This window comes from Sinocyclocheilus rhinocerous, unplaced genomic scaffold (genome assembly GCF_001515625.1).
Source record: "Sinocyclocheilus rhinocerous isolate Xijiao unplaced genomic scaffold, SAMN03320098_v1.1 scaffold2012, whole genome shotgun sequence".
NCBI lineage: Eukaryota > Metazoa > Chordata > Actinopteri > Cypriniformes > Cyprinidae > Sinocyclocheilus > Sinocyclocheilus rhinocerous.
The window spans coordinates 73,247-85,392 of NW_015650320.1; the positions used below are offsets into that span (position 1 = coordinate 73,247).

The 12,146-nt window shown below is 39.1% G+C and overlaps 1 long non-coding RNA gene and 1 pseudogene across 1 annotated transcript in view; both read right to left on the reverse strand.

The window, feature by feature from the left end:
• Positions 1 to 1,523, reverse strand: part of LOC107711613 (uncharacterized) — a 4,482-nt gene extending 2,959 nt beyond the window's left edge. Inside the window, exon 1 of the long non-coding RNA XR_001636717.1 lies at positions 933 to 1,523. This is a non-coding gene — a long non-coding RNA (uncharacterized LOC107711613). The remainder of the gene's footprint in view (positions 1 to 932) is intronic.
• Positions 1,524 to 10,019: 8,496 nt separating this feature from the next.
• Positions 10,020 to 11,330, reverse strand: LOC107711608 (E3 SUMO-protein ligase RanBP2-like; annotated as a pseudogene).
• Positions 11,331 to 12,146: the final 816 nt, after the last annotated feature.

Here is a 12,146-nt window from a genome sequence, read left to right on the forward strand (position 1 = left end):
GCATATCCAGTATTTCCTGCTGGTGTCTTAAGTTGATGATGATGATGATGATGATGATGATGCATTGTTAACATGAATAACAGATGCTAGTGCAGCTACCAGACAAGGCTGGGATGGTTTTATCACCAGTTATAAAAATCATGAAACTTAACTGTAAGATTGAATTTTAAAAATATGTAATCAATATTATTTCATTGAAGTATCTAGCTGAAGTTTTTAAAATTATCAGCTCATAAATATGTTTTAGTAAATGCACTTTTGACATATTGCAAATAAATATAATGTAGGTCCTGCTTGTACTTTTTTCATACACACACTCAACTCATTATTCATGGTTATTTTCATTGAGACTTTGAGTTATGTTGGGAATATACAGTATATACACAAACACTATTATTCAAAAGGTGGTGGTCAGTTAGTTTTTTTTTTTCTGAAAGAAATGTATACTTTTATTCACCACGGATGCATTCAATTGATCACAAGTGACAGTAAAGACATTTATAATGTTGCAAAAGTAACTTTCTCTTTCTATTCATCAAAGAATCCTGAAAAATAAAATGTATCACAGTTTCAGCAGCACAACTGTTTTCAACATTGATAATAATCAGAAATGTTTCTTGAGCAGCAAATCAGAATATTATACTGATTTCTGAAGATCATGTGACACTGAAGACTGGAGTAATGATGCTGAAAATACAGCTGCGCATCACAGAAATACATTACAGTTTAACAGATATTCACATAGAAAACAGCTGTTTTAAATTATAATAATATTTTACAATATTACTGTATTGACTGTATTTTCAATTAAATAAATGCAGCCTTTAAATGTTCTCAAACTTTTTGAATGGTAATGTATATACTGTATATGTTACGTCTCCCCGGTTTCCCTATTGCTTCTCATGGCTAACGTCAGTGTAAGACAGTCTTACTCTCTCTGAGTTTCCAGCTGAGGAGAGCGATGAGCAGCAGCAGGAGAGCCGTCACGGGGAAGAAGACTCCCGTCCACAGAAACCATCCCGGGACCTCGCTCAGGAACGCCGCTGCAGTGGACATCAGCTCGGTCTCTGGAGCTGGACTCTGAGCTCTGAGGCAAAGCTGAAACCCGTGATGATTGAGAGGGATTTACGGCGGCTGGTTAATGCTTCACTGACCGACCTCTGAACTCCAGAGAGCCGCTGCTTCTCTGTGTGTTTTCTGTTGTTATCAGAACAAATGACATCAACAGAGAAGACAAACACACTAGTGCATGTCAGAATTAGTGAACACGGGGTTTCAGTGCTGCTAATGGAGGATGATCTGTGCTTTCTGCCTCTCTGAAACATGTCCGTATAAAAGACAGAGTTAGGATTTGATTTCTTTTGGGAAACAGCAGAAAAGTACTATATCCAGCTCACGTGCTGTACGGCTCTTCAGAAGCAAACTGAGGAAATCACTGAAACTCATCAACATCACAATATGCCAGTTTTGAGTAGTATGTGTTGAAATGGCATGAAGGCCGAGATGTTTAGAGAATAACCAGTCTTTCAGTGTGTCTCTCACACAAGCTTCATATGTCTTGAGAAGACTTCAGGTGTAGTGCATCAGTGCTGAATTAGCTTTGATCTGCACATCATCATCAACTAAACAAGCTTTTCCATGCTGCTCGTCCGTGTAATATTTAAAATCCTACAGCAGAAGAATCGCAGCTGTGTGCAGCATCTTATACTGGACCTGAGTGAAGCAGTGTTCAGGTCCTGAAGCGTGTGACTGCAGGAGCTTGATGTGTTTTCTCTTCATCAGAACAGACTGTTGTTTTTCTCTATAGACTCTGTGTCTTGAGTTATTTAAATGAGCACCTCATGACAGGCATTTTCAAGAAGATTAAAAGCCTTTATCATGTGTGTGGTTTGTGCTCCTGACGGCTTCATTTACATACGGTGACATTTGATAAAGAAACCCAATGCATCTTTGATCTCCTGCTCATCTCACTTCTCTCTCTGTCTCTTTTGTTTCTTTTCTTTCCTCTGATTTCTTTTCCGTTTTTTTTCTCCTCTGTTGATCACTGTTTGATTACACATCAGCCCAGTCGCTCTGATTAGATGCATTGTTTTTAATATTTAGACTATAGCACTACTTTGTACTCTTGGTTTGCTTTTCTCCTAAATTGGATTTGCTTTGACCTCCAATTTTAGTAAGTGCATGAGAAAGCAAAGTTAAAACCAAAAACGGCCCTTTAATGGACTCACAGAAAGAAAAAAAAAGCCCTTCAAGGGTCATATCATGAGAGAATTCATTTTCCTTGACCTTTTTTAACCCTATAAATTCTACTGCATCATAATTGATACACAAATTTCAAAATAATCGACACAATCAAAACATTGCTGTTGAGCCTGTCGCACACAATCTACTCCATGCTTCTGTCTCTGATTGATTATCATGTTATGTCAGTATCTGCTTACTGTTATAAAGATCTCACTGATTTACATTACAAGCAGCAGAAATATCCTCCATATTCTCAGTATATCAGACTATATGAGCCATAAAAGCCTGATGTATCAAATATGATACTGATATTTTTAGATTCTAAAGATTTTGTCTAAGGTTCAGTAATGTGTTCCATTTCCCAAAAAGTGAATTTTCCATTATTTCCCCTACCAGGCTTTACAGAATTAAAGAGTTTGACTTACTAAAAATATATACTGAGTTGAAACTAAACTCCAACAACAGAATGATCGTGTGACTGTTGTGACTCAAAATGAATGCTGTTCAGTTGCTTTGACACAATCTGTATTGTTAAAAGCACTATATAAATAAAGGTGACTTGACTGTTCACATTCTAATGCAAAGCTGCAGCAGCGCTTCAATGTGACGACATAAAAAGAGCTTTACTGCAAAATAACGGCAAGAAAACACATCTTTCTGTAAGTTGTCCAGTTCTTTTTAGTGAACCAGAAAGACACAACCAGTGTAATCACTGGTCACCACATGGACTGTGTTTGAATCTGAATAATCCTGCACTGAACAGACGCTCACGCTAGACTTTGAGCATGCAGATTTACTTTGGATACTGCAACAAATGAGATGTGACGTCACGCTCGGCTGTGTCTTTTTTAAAAACACAATCGTTATCACTTCCCTGCAATGCGGCAACGGATGGCAAAGTTTGTGTTCTTTTCATTTAGCTTTGTGATTTAGCAGTAACACGTCTGAGCGTGTTTACTACATTTGATGAGCTCTATGTTTGTGTGTTGATCAATGTTTATATGTCAATAAACGCCTAAATTAAATCTGTTCATCATATAAAGCTATTGTGTCTCTTCAGAAGACTTGGATTCGATTCATATGGATTACATTTACAATTTCTTTAAGCGTCAAAGTTTTGAGTGAATAGACTTTCAATGGAGCGACAGAAATCTCTCAGGATTCATTAAAACATATCTTAAAGGGATAGTTTAAAGGGATAGGGTGAGTAAATCATGGGGTAATTTTCATTTTGGGGTGAACTATCCCTTTAATTAGTGTTCCAAAGATGAACCAAAGTCATATGGATTTGAAACAACATAAGGGAGAATAGATGATGACAGAATTTTCATTTTGAAGTAAACTATGACTTTAAGACACAGTAACAGAATCAGCTATGACCCTGGATTTAGTTGATTTCCATATTTTGGATCATGTTTCAAATTCAGCATTTGGAAGAAGTAAATGAAGGAAATGGTTAAAAGAAAGAGGCAAAAGAAGGTACAGTAGAAGAGATGTGTTTTATGTGTTTGTCTCTGCTGTACTCGGCTGTGTAGTCGCTGGCTTCTTTTCTCCAGACTGAAATATACTGAGACCTGCTTCCAGCCTCCTGAACTCAGAGATGCATCAGTCAAGACCGGAGGACACGTTATTGAGCGATGCTTTCAGCTGCTGTAATTTGACTCCAAATTTCAAAATCAAACTTTCGGTTGCTAAACACAAGAAGAGTTTCATAACCGCCAAAGAAACTGTAGAAGGAGCACATTTATCTCACTGATGGCACTGCGTTCGTTCACCCTAACCAACTCTAATGCCAGAAAATGAACAGTAATTACTAAAGTGCACAGACGACAGGTTTAGTGTTTAATTGCTACTCCCTTACACTTTCACTGATTTAATTGGTTGATGGTTTGAAATGAACATCCTTACCCTGTGTCTTTTCATCACTGGTTTCACCAATTAGCTCATTTATTTAACACAATCACACTCCTCAGAAACTACAGCAGCGTGCTCCAGTTATGCTGTTTTCAGTGTGAATCAGAGGAAATGCACACTGTCTTCTGTATGAATATTTAATCGTTTCTAAAGTAACTGTATGAAGTCTCCTGCAATGGCCATTTAATTACATGTTTGCTTCTGCAAAATGCATTTGTCCATCAATGATCTGTGAGGCTTTAGCTGATGTGTGTCTTTTTCAGCTAAAGACAACAAACACTTCTAGTAAAGCTGAGAAGACACTTTTTTACTGAAAGAACTTTAAGAAGTTGAGTTAACTTGATTACAGTTTACAATTCACTTGAATACTTACATTTTTTTTGGAGTAACATAGGCAAGAGAAGATTCAGTAAAATGAACGAATGTGGAAGTCCCTCAGTGTGGAAATATTCAGCATAGTTCTTAGACAATTTATTCTTCAGGACTGAAAAAAAAAAAAAGAAAAACTATACACAAAGTCAAATTTTCATGCCTATCTTAAGGGACAAGTGATAAAAATTAATCAAATTTAATGCCAAGCATAATCTGTAATATTGTCTTCATTAACAATTTGATTCCATTATGACCTTGTTTCGCTATTTTAGACAAAATGATGTAGCTCGGCTCATTATGTACTAAAAAACCCTATGCAAAGCATAATTACAGCTTTCTCTGAATAAACATTTATTAGAGGAGGTTAGGGGATGAAGTATTCTCTTTTGCTGGAGGCATGGGTTTGCTTCCAGAGATTTGACTGTAATTAGTGGCCACCGTCCTCCTATAAATGGAAATTTCATCAAGGCTTATTTGGAAAACTGCCTCATCCTTCAAACAAACAAAAAAGCATGCATGCTAACGCAGTTGCCAGCAGTCAGAATTGAATGACGTCTATTTTTCCACATTCAGGCCTTTATGATAATTAGCAGTGGGTCAGAAGCGTTTGAGCCAAACAGAAAGCCCATCTGAATATTAGGATTTAAACATGCTCTGTCTAAACCAGTTCCTTTCCCTCTATTAACACTTATGAAACAAGGCATCCAAATAAAATCCTGCACAAACAAACACTGCAGCTGTAATTACTGAAACTACTATTAACAGCTTTTTTGTTTTGTCCTCTCTTGTTGATTCTTATTCTCCCATATTGCTTTTCTGAAAACTGTATTTTCCTTCATCTTTGCAATATCTAGTTATTTTCTCTGCCTTTGTTTAAGTTTCCTTCCTCTTATAGAAACGTAAATCGCACAGTATTAAGTAAATGAGCTGGCTTGACATATATTATTATTGGCCAATATATTTGTTAAACGCTGTACCTTCAGTCTATTCTGACCTATTGTGCCATATCTTTTTTTTTTACTGATTGGAAATACTGTATGGTTTTCCCTGGCTGACAACCAAATATTCCCCCAAAATCCCAGTCATACAATACAAACCTTCAATTTTGATCTGTTTTCATTTTCAAGTTACATATTATTTTACATTCTCTATTGCAGTTTCTCTTCACAGACAGTGATCAATTGAGTGTGACATTCATTAATTTGATGAAAGACCAAATAACCGATTCAGTGTTTTGCCTTTATTAATGCTGATTTATTGGTATTTGGAGAACCTCTTTGGCAAAATGTAAATCTCTCTGTTAGTAGCCTGTAGTAGACTCAGTAAACTGTAGCATGAGGAACACCCAGAGCCACATTTCCACTGCTCACAGATGAACAGAGAGCCAGTGCTAGATTATTAATTTCCCCAGATAAATGTCAGTCTAAGAGGTTTAATGAGCATTTGTATGTGTATTCACACTGGTGTGCCCAGCTTTGTTATTTGATGTTTGTTTGTTTGTTTCATATTGTAGATGCATCTGGGTGAAGATTGAGATTTTCAGGTCAGCCCTGTAACAAGTTGAAAATGCTAAAATCATTTGAGTAAATCCTTTGCCTCAAGGTACAATAATTATTGTAATCATTTCAAATCATTTAATCATTTAGTGTACAAATCCATTGTTGAGAGTGTATTAACTTTTCATATTCCTGCCTTGTACGATCATTTAAACTGCAAATCCAAGAACAAACTGTCCAGAATTGTGGTAATGGCAAGTAAAATAGTAGGTAGGATACAGAAGCTTTCTACGCTGAAAGGACAAAGAAGGTGGCGAGGAGTATTCTAGCAGATAGTTCTCATCCTCTCTTTAGTCAGTTTGAGCCTTTGTGGTCAATAAGTGTTTTTAAGAGGTCTTTAAAGATATACTCCACTCTACTCTACCACGAGCAGCCCGTGATGTCATTAGCAGAGAGCCCGGAAGTAGAAGAGGGCACCAGTAATGCATGTCATCAACTTGTTTGTCTAAAGGAGACCTTAAGCAGGCAAGCTGTAGACGTAGGCAAGGAAATGCAGTGTCTAATCAGGGAACCATGGTTATATGTGTAACCCGAGACGTTCCCCTTCAAGGGAACTTGCACTGCGTCCTCTAGTGCACACTATGGGGAATGAAATACCCACTATGCCATGCCAGGGTGCATGCCTGTCCACCTGGTGAGACAGCACCAAAAGAAGTAGCCAAACATGCACTGATTCAAAAAGGGGCATGCCAATGTCACTCTGGACGGCTAGAACAGCTTAGGGGAAGTGGGGGACCCAACCAACACTAAAATTTAGCCAAGTTGGGAACACAACTATACTCAAACAGCTATGTTCCTTAAGACAATGGGCCAACTACTTGAAACCCTAACACAGCGGAGACAGCCCAAAGATAGCAAAAGCTACCTCAACCAGCATCAACCCGTACATGTTTGACAAAAAACTAAATAGGGAGCCTAAAAAGAGACTCAAACTATAACCATAGGTGGACCGTCTACTTAAAAACCTCTAATTACAAGGGATTGCAACATCCCAAGCCAAAGAGCAGTTTGTCAAAGGGAAACTATCCTCAGACAGCTACTATCCCTGAAGAGGCGGCTATAGGTGGAAGGGAAGGCAGCCCGACCTAGCTCATATTATGAGAAGGGAGCAAGGAACTACATATCACTTCAATCTACAAAAAGTCAAGTCAAGTCACCTTTATTTATATAGCACTTTTAACAATACAGATTGTGTCAAAGCAACTGTACAGCATTAAATAGGAAAATAGTGTGTCAATAATGCAAAATGACAATAGTAAACACTCAATTCTCAAACACTTCAAAAAGGGAAAGCTATCAAAGGAAACCATTCTAAACAAATGCATTTTTGATAAGTTTCCACCTACATAGGGAGACTTCATGAGAGCTCACCCTAAGGAACCAAAAAGGGGGACCACCCACTTAAAGCCCCTAGTAAGGTGGAGGAGCAGCCCAACCCCTACATGCAGACAGAACAGAGGGAGCAAGGAACCCTACTTCATTGTCCACATACTTTAATGAGGGACCTGTTGCTCCACCCGGCCAAAGAGCAGCTTGTCAAAGGGAACTGTCCTCAGACATCTACCAACTTTGATGCAACAGGGGAGGCCACTGTAAATACACTAGAGGCAGCCCGACCTCAGATGCTGCTAAGAAGAGAGCATGGAACCCTACTTAAAGCCCAAAACCACTGGGGAGGGGCATCTTGCTACAATCTTCATAAAAAGGGATAGCCCTCAAAGGAAACCGTTCTTTAACAGGTATATCATTGATAAATTTCCACTTAAGAGAGGAAGTGAGGAATCCTAACTCGTTTGCTTACAAGGAGGTACATCCCACTCAGGGTCTGCAGGTACCAATGAGAACTGTCCTGAAACAGCCACCAAGACACAGCGGGACCACCTAACTCACCTAACAGCGTCGGTTCGCGATGGCGCCGACGCTGATGGCTGCCTCCGTGGCGTGCTCCGCAGTTGTTTTTATGTTTTTGTTAGTTTGTCCTGTCTTTAGTTATATCCCTGCAATCAGTTTCACCAGAGACGAATTGCTGGACATTCGGAAGTACACACCACCCGATATTTCACCGGTTTTCGATTATTCTGATGTTTTGCTGGACATTGTAGTCAGGGGAGCTGTGGCGCTGATCAAGCGCTTCAGGACGCGCAGACGGGGGAAGCGAGCCGGCGCGCTCGTGAAGCTCAGCACCTCGTATTGTATAAAGTAGGAAGTAGTAGAATGAGTAGTAGGTTTTGTTTGAAGCTTCGTTACCTTCGTTTTGCCTCCAAAATCCTGCTTGAGAAACCTTTGTGTTTTCAACTCAAACGTAAGTTTAATGTTTATTGCTTTGTTCACTTGTTTGTTACATTTATTGTCTTTGCGGACTTACATGGAGTTTTGCTTATTTATTTAGTTGAATTAGTTTAGTCAATGCTCTCTTTTGAAGAGGATTTTTGTAGTTGTACTTGTTCTACATCTGTGGCTTCCATTATGCGTTCTCAGACGAATATACTGGTTACACCGTTTAAAGCAACAACTTTATCTTTACTTAGGTGCAGTATTGCAACTGACCAAGAATCCAAGCCTAGGACTACAATCTACATCATCATCATCAACCTTCTTCTTTCAACTCATCTACAGATAAGACTATTTTCTCATTTTTTATGAGCTGTTTCTCCTCTCAACCCACACCAATGACTTATTGGACATTTCAATTTATCACACACACAAACTTGTTGAATTGTATATTTGCATGTATTTATATAAGATTTTCAATATATGGTGTTTGAATACATGCTAAGAAAAATGCCACTCCTGCTTGTTTATGTATTTGTTTAATGACAGACCTTTTTACCACAATATCAATTTATATTACATTGCAAAACATGATACCCCCTTATTTCTGTTAGCTAGAATAGTGCATGGTAACTGGGATGGTTATAGTAATGTAACTGTTAAGTAGAACGAGTTCTGCTGATAAGTTGAGTTTGTGATAAACATGTTATGTTATAAACAAGCTGATTTTGGACAATACTACTGTGTATGTGTTCAGGGGCATGGCCAGAAGGGTGGAACATGGTTGCAGCTCTGCCACCCTAAAAATGACTTTTGCCACTCCAAAGCAGAGTATGTGAGCGGAGTGGAGTGGGAGCAGAGCAGCATGATTTTGACTGAAGCCAGGATTACTTGAAAGTTGAGCGTTGTGGTTTTCTCTCGCTCAGAGCTCCACTACTGCTCCATCACGAGCACAATTAATGCCAACAGCCAATAATATAACTGCATTTTAGCATGAATTCACATGATAAAAACCATAAGCTAGCTTGAAGTCAAGTCACTCAAATCAGAAAGAATGTTAAGGCAAAGGACAAGTTTGGAGTTATAGGAGTTCATGGTTTCCACGAGTCCATAAAAAGTCTTATCAAATTTAAATCCATAAAAGTCTTAAAATACCTTAAATTGTATAAGAATTCATTATAATTTCAAGAGGTCTTAAATTTGGAGAAAAGGAACTGCGATATGGCTTAAGCTTCAAAAGGCTAAGATTTCATTGAATAAATATGAGAGCTGCATGTTTCAAAGCCAAATGGCGGCGTGTTTTTTTTATTTTTTATATGGATTTATCTCTGAAGGGAAACGACTGTCTCCAGAAAAAGCTCTGACACATTAATTTCATCTGATAGTACAACCGTTACCGGGAAAACAGCTATATTTCTGCATTTTCAATAAGCCAGTTTTTGTTCAGACCAATACGAAAATTGACCCATATTTTTATACAGCAAACACTGTTGTAACTGTGAACGGTTACTTTCTACAAATCTAAACAATTAAGACAATAAGATTTAAATTAATATTATTTATACTTTTGACTCATCTATTTTCTTAAAAAACAGTTTAAAGGCTGAAATGTGAGGTTTATGATTTTATAAAACTACAGTCTGCATACTCAAAATTGATCCACTAAATGCACATTTTAAACAGTTTAATGTACAGGTGGTTAGTCTTTCCAAATTGAATGAAACTCTCGTCCTCAAACTTTGCTCCGTAGATGGATTTTCCTCCCGTCCCATTCTGGTTGGTGATATCACCACCCTGAGAGAAAGTTTTTTTTAAATTTATAGTTTGTATTCATGTTTATTACATCAATTTGTTTGGTTTTAGTAATTTTAGTACTTCAACTTAAATGAAAATGGAAACAATCTGGAATTAATAATAATGTTTTTCATATTTTATTTCAGTTAATGCTTATTTTACTTTAAGTAACAGAAATGTTTTTTAGGGTTTTAATTTTAATAATAACCCTGCTCCTTAGTTGCTTTGGACACAACTGTTAAATGAATACATGAACAGAATGTGCAGAAAACTCTGCAGCAGAATAACTTGGGCATTATCGATAGATGTGCATTATTTGTTGATTTTATAGGTAACTGTACGGTATCAGACCCAATCAGACAATTTAAGATTCGATCAAGAACATGGTTGAAACACGAGGAGCCGAATTCCACAGAAAGGCAGAAGACAACAGGATGTTCATAAATCAGATCCTAGCATTCCCTTTGAGCTAAATTGACCTGTTTCCCTTACATAACAATTGCAATAATGATTGCTTTGACATTGATAATTTATTTCAATGAACTGATCCAGACAAGGCATTAATGTAAACGAATATTCATGTTATGTTCATGTAGAACACATCATCAGTGAGTTTATATAACATCATTGTGTCCTCCTCACCTGACACACGATGTCCGGGATGATCCTGTCGAAGATGGACTGGCGGTAACCGAAGCCCATCTCTCCCATACACAGAGCCCGGAAGTTCTCCGTCGTTCAGGGCATGATGTGAGCGAAGAGCTCCGAGATGATTCTCCCAGCATGCTCGTCATCTATGGTGATGTTGAAGAACACCACAGGGTTGGAGTCTCGAGACAGCGCCTCGGTGGCAGACACCTGAGCGGCGTCAGTCTGCGACATGTGGCTCTGGCAGTCGGTGAACGCTCGTCTGAAGGACTCGGCCAGCTCTGGAGTCTTGAACTTGGCCGCCAGCTGCTCCATTTTCCCGTCTCCCTCTGTGTGTGAGCAAACATACAGACATGAAGACACCGGCAGCAGGGTGATGTGTGTGAGGCGAGGAGCGAGGGCTGCACCTGAGTAGTCGGTGGCGGTCCACACCAGAGCGTTAGCCGAGGTGTTCATGGGCTTGAGCTCGATGCTCGGGCTGATGCTGTGGTTGGCGCAGACTCTGAGCACCTGCTCGCGTCTCATCAGCAGGCGGTAGATACCTGCCCTTTCCAATGAACATGACAACACGGTGTAATCTCAGACAACTTAATCCAGATATTTTAATCAAATCTGCTAACTTGTTTGAAGAACCAAATTAGCCAGAGATCAGTTATCAGGATTAAAAGATCTGCCTTCTGTCAAATTATCTTGAGGTACGAAGAACGGATCCCTGATTTAACAAGAGCTCGGGGAACACAATCTCAAATATGATGAACAGTAGTTTGTGTAGAACAGCTCAAAAAATATGTCCACAGTCTGAGATGGTGATGGTTTTCGTGGGTTTCCCGTGTTTAGTGCTCAGTGCTCGCGTCTCATCAGCAGGCGGTAGTTCTTCTTCACGGGGTGGAAGAGGATCTTGAGGTCTCCCACGCCGCGCTCCTTCCACTGGTTGAGCTTGCGGTCCCAGTGGTAGAGTTTGGTTCTTTCTTTGAACAGGATCTCCTCGTTCTCCTCACCAGACCTCACCTCCACCTGCAAGAGCCACGTCAACACACTTGAAGACCACAGCTAACAGCATCACAGCAAACGCTCACCTTACGCAGAGACACGATCAGCTCAAAGTGGATCTCCTAATTATGGGGCGCCTCATCATCATCACTGCCCTCCTCTTCTGCTTCACTGCGTGTTTTTTCTCCTTCATTTTGTGCGCATTGCTGATCGTGGTTTCGAGAATCGATATACCTGCCCTTTCCAATGAACATGACAACACGGTGTAATCTCAGACAACTTAATCCAGATATTTTAATCAAATCTGCTAACTTGTTTGAAGAACCAAATTAGCCAGAGATCAGTTATCAGGATTAA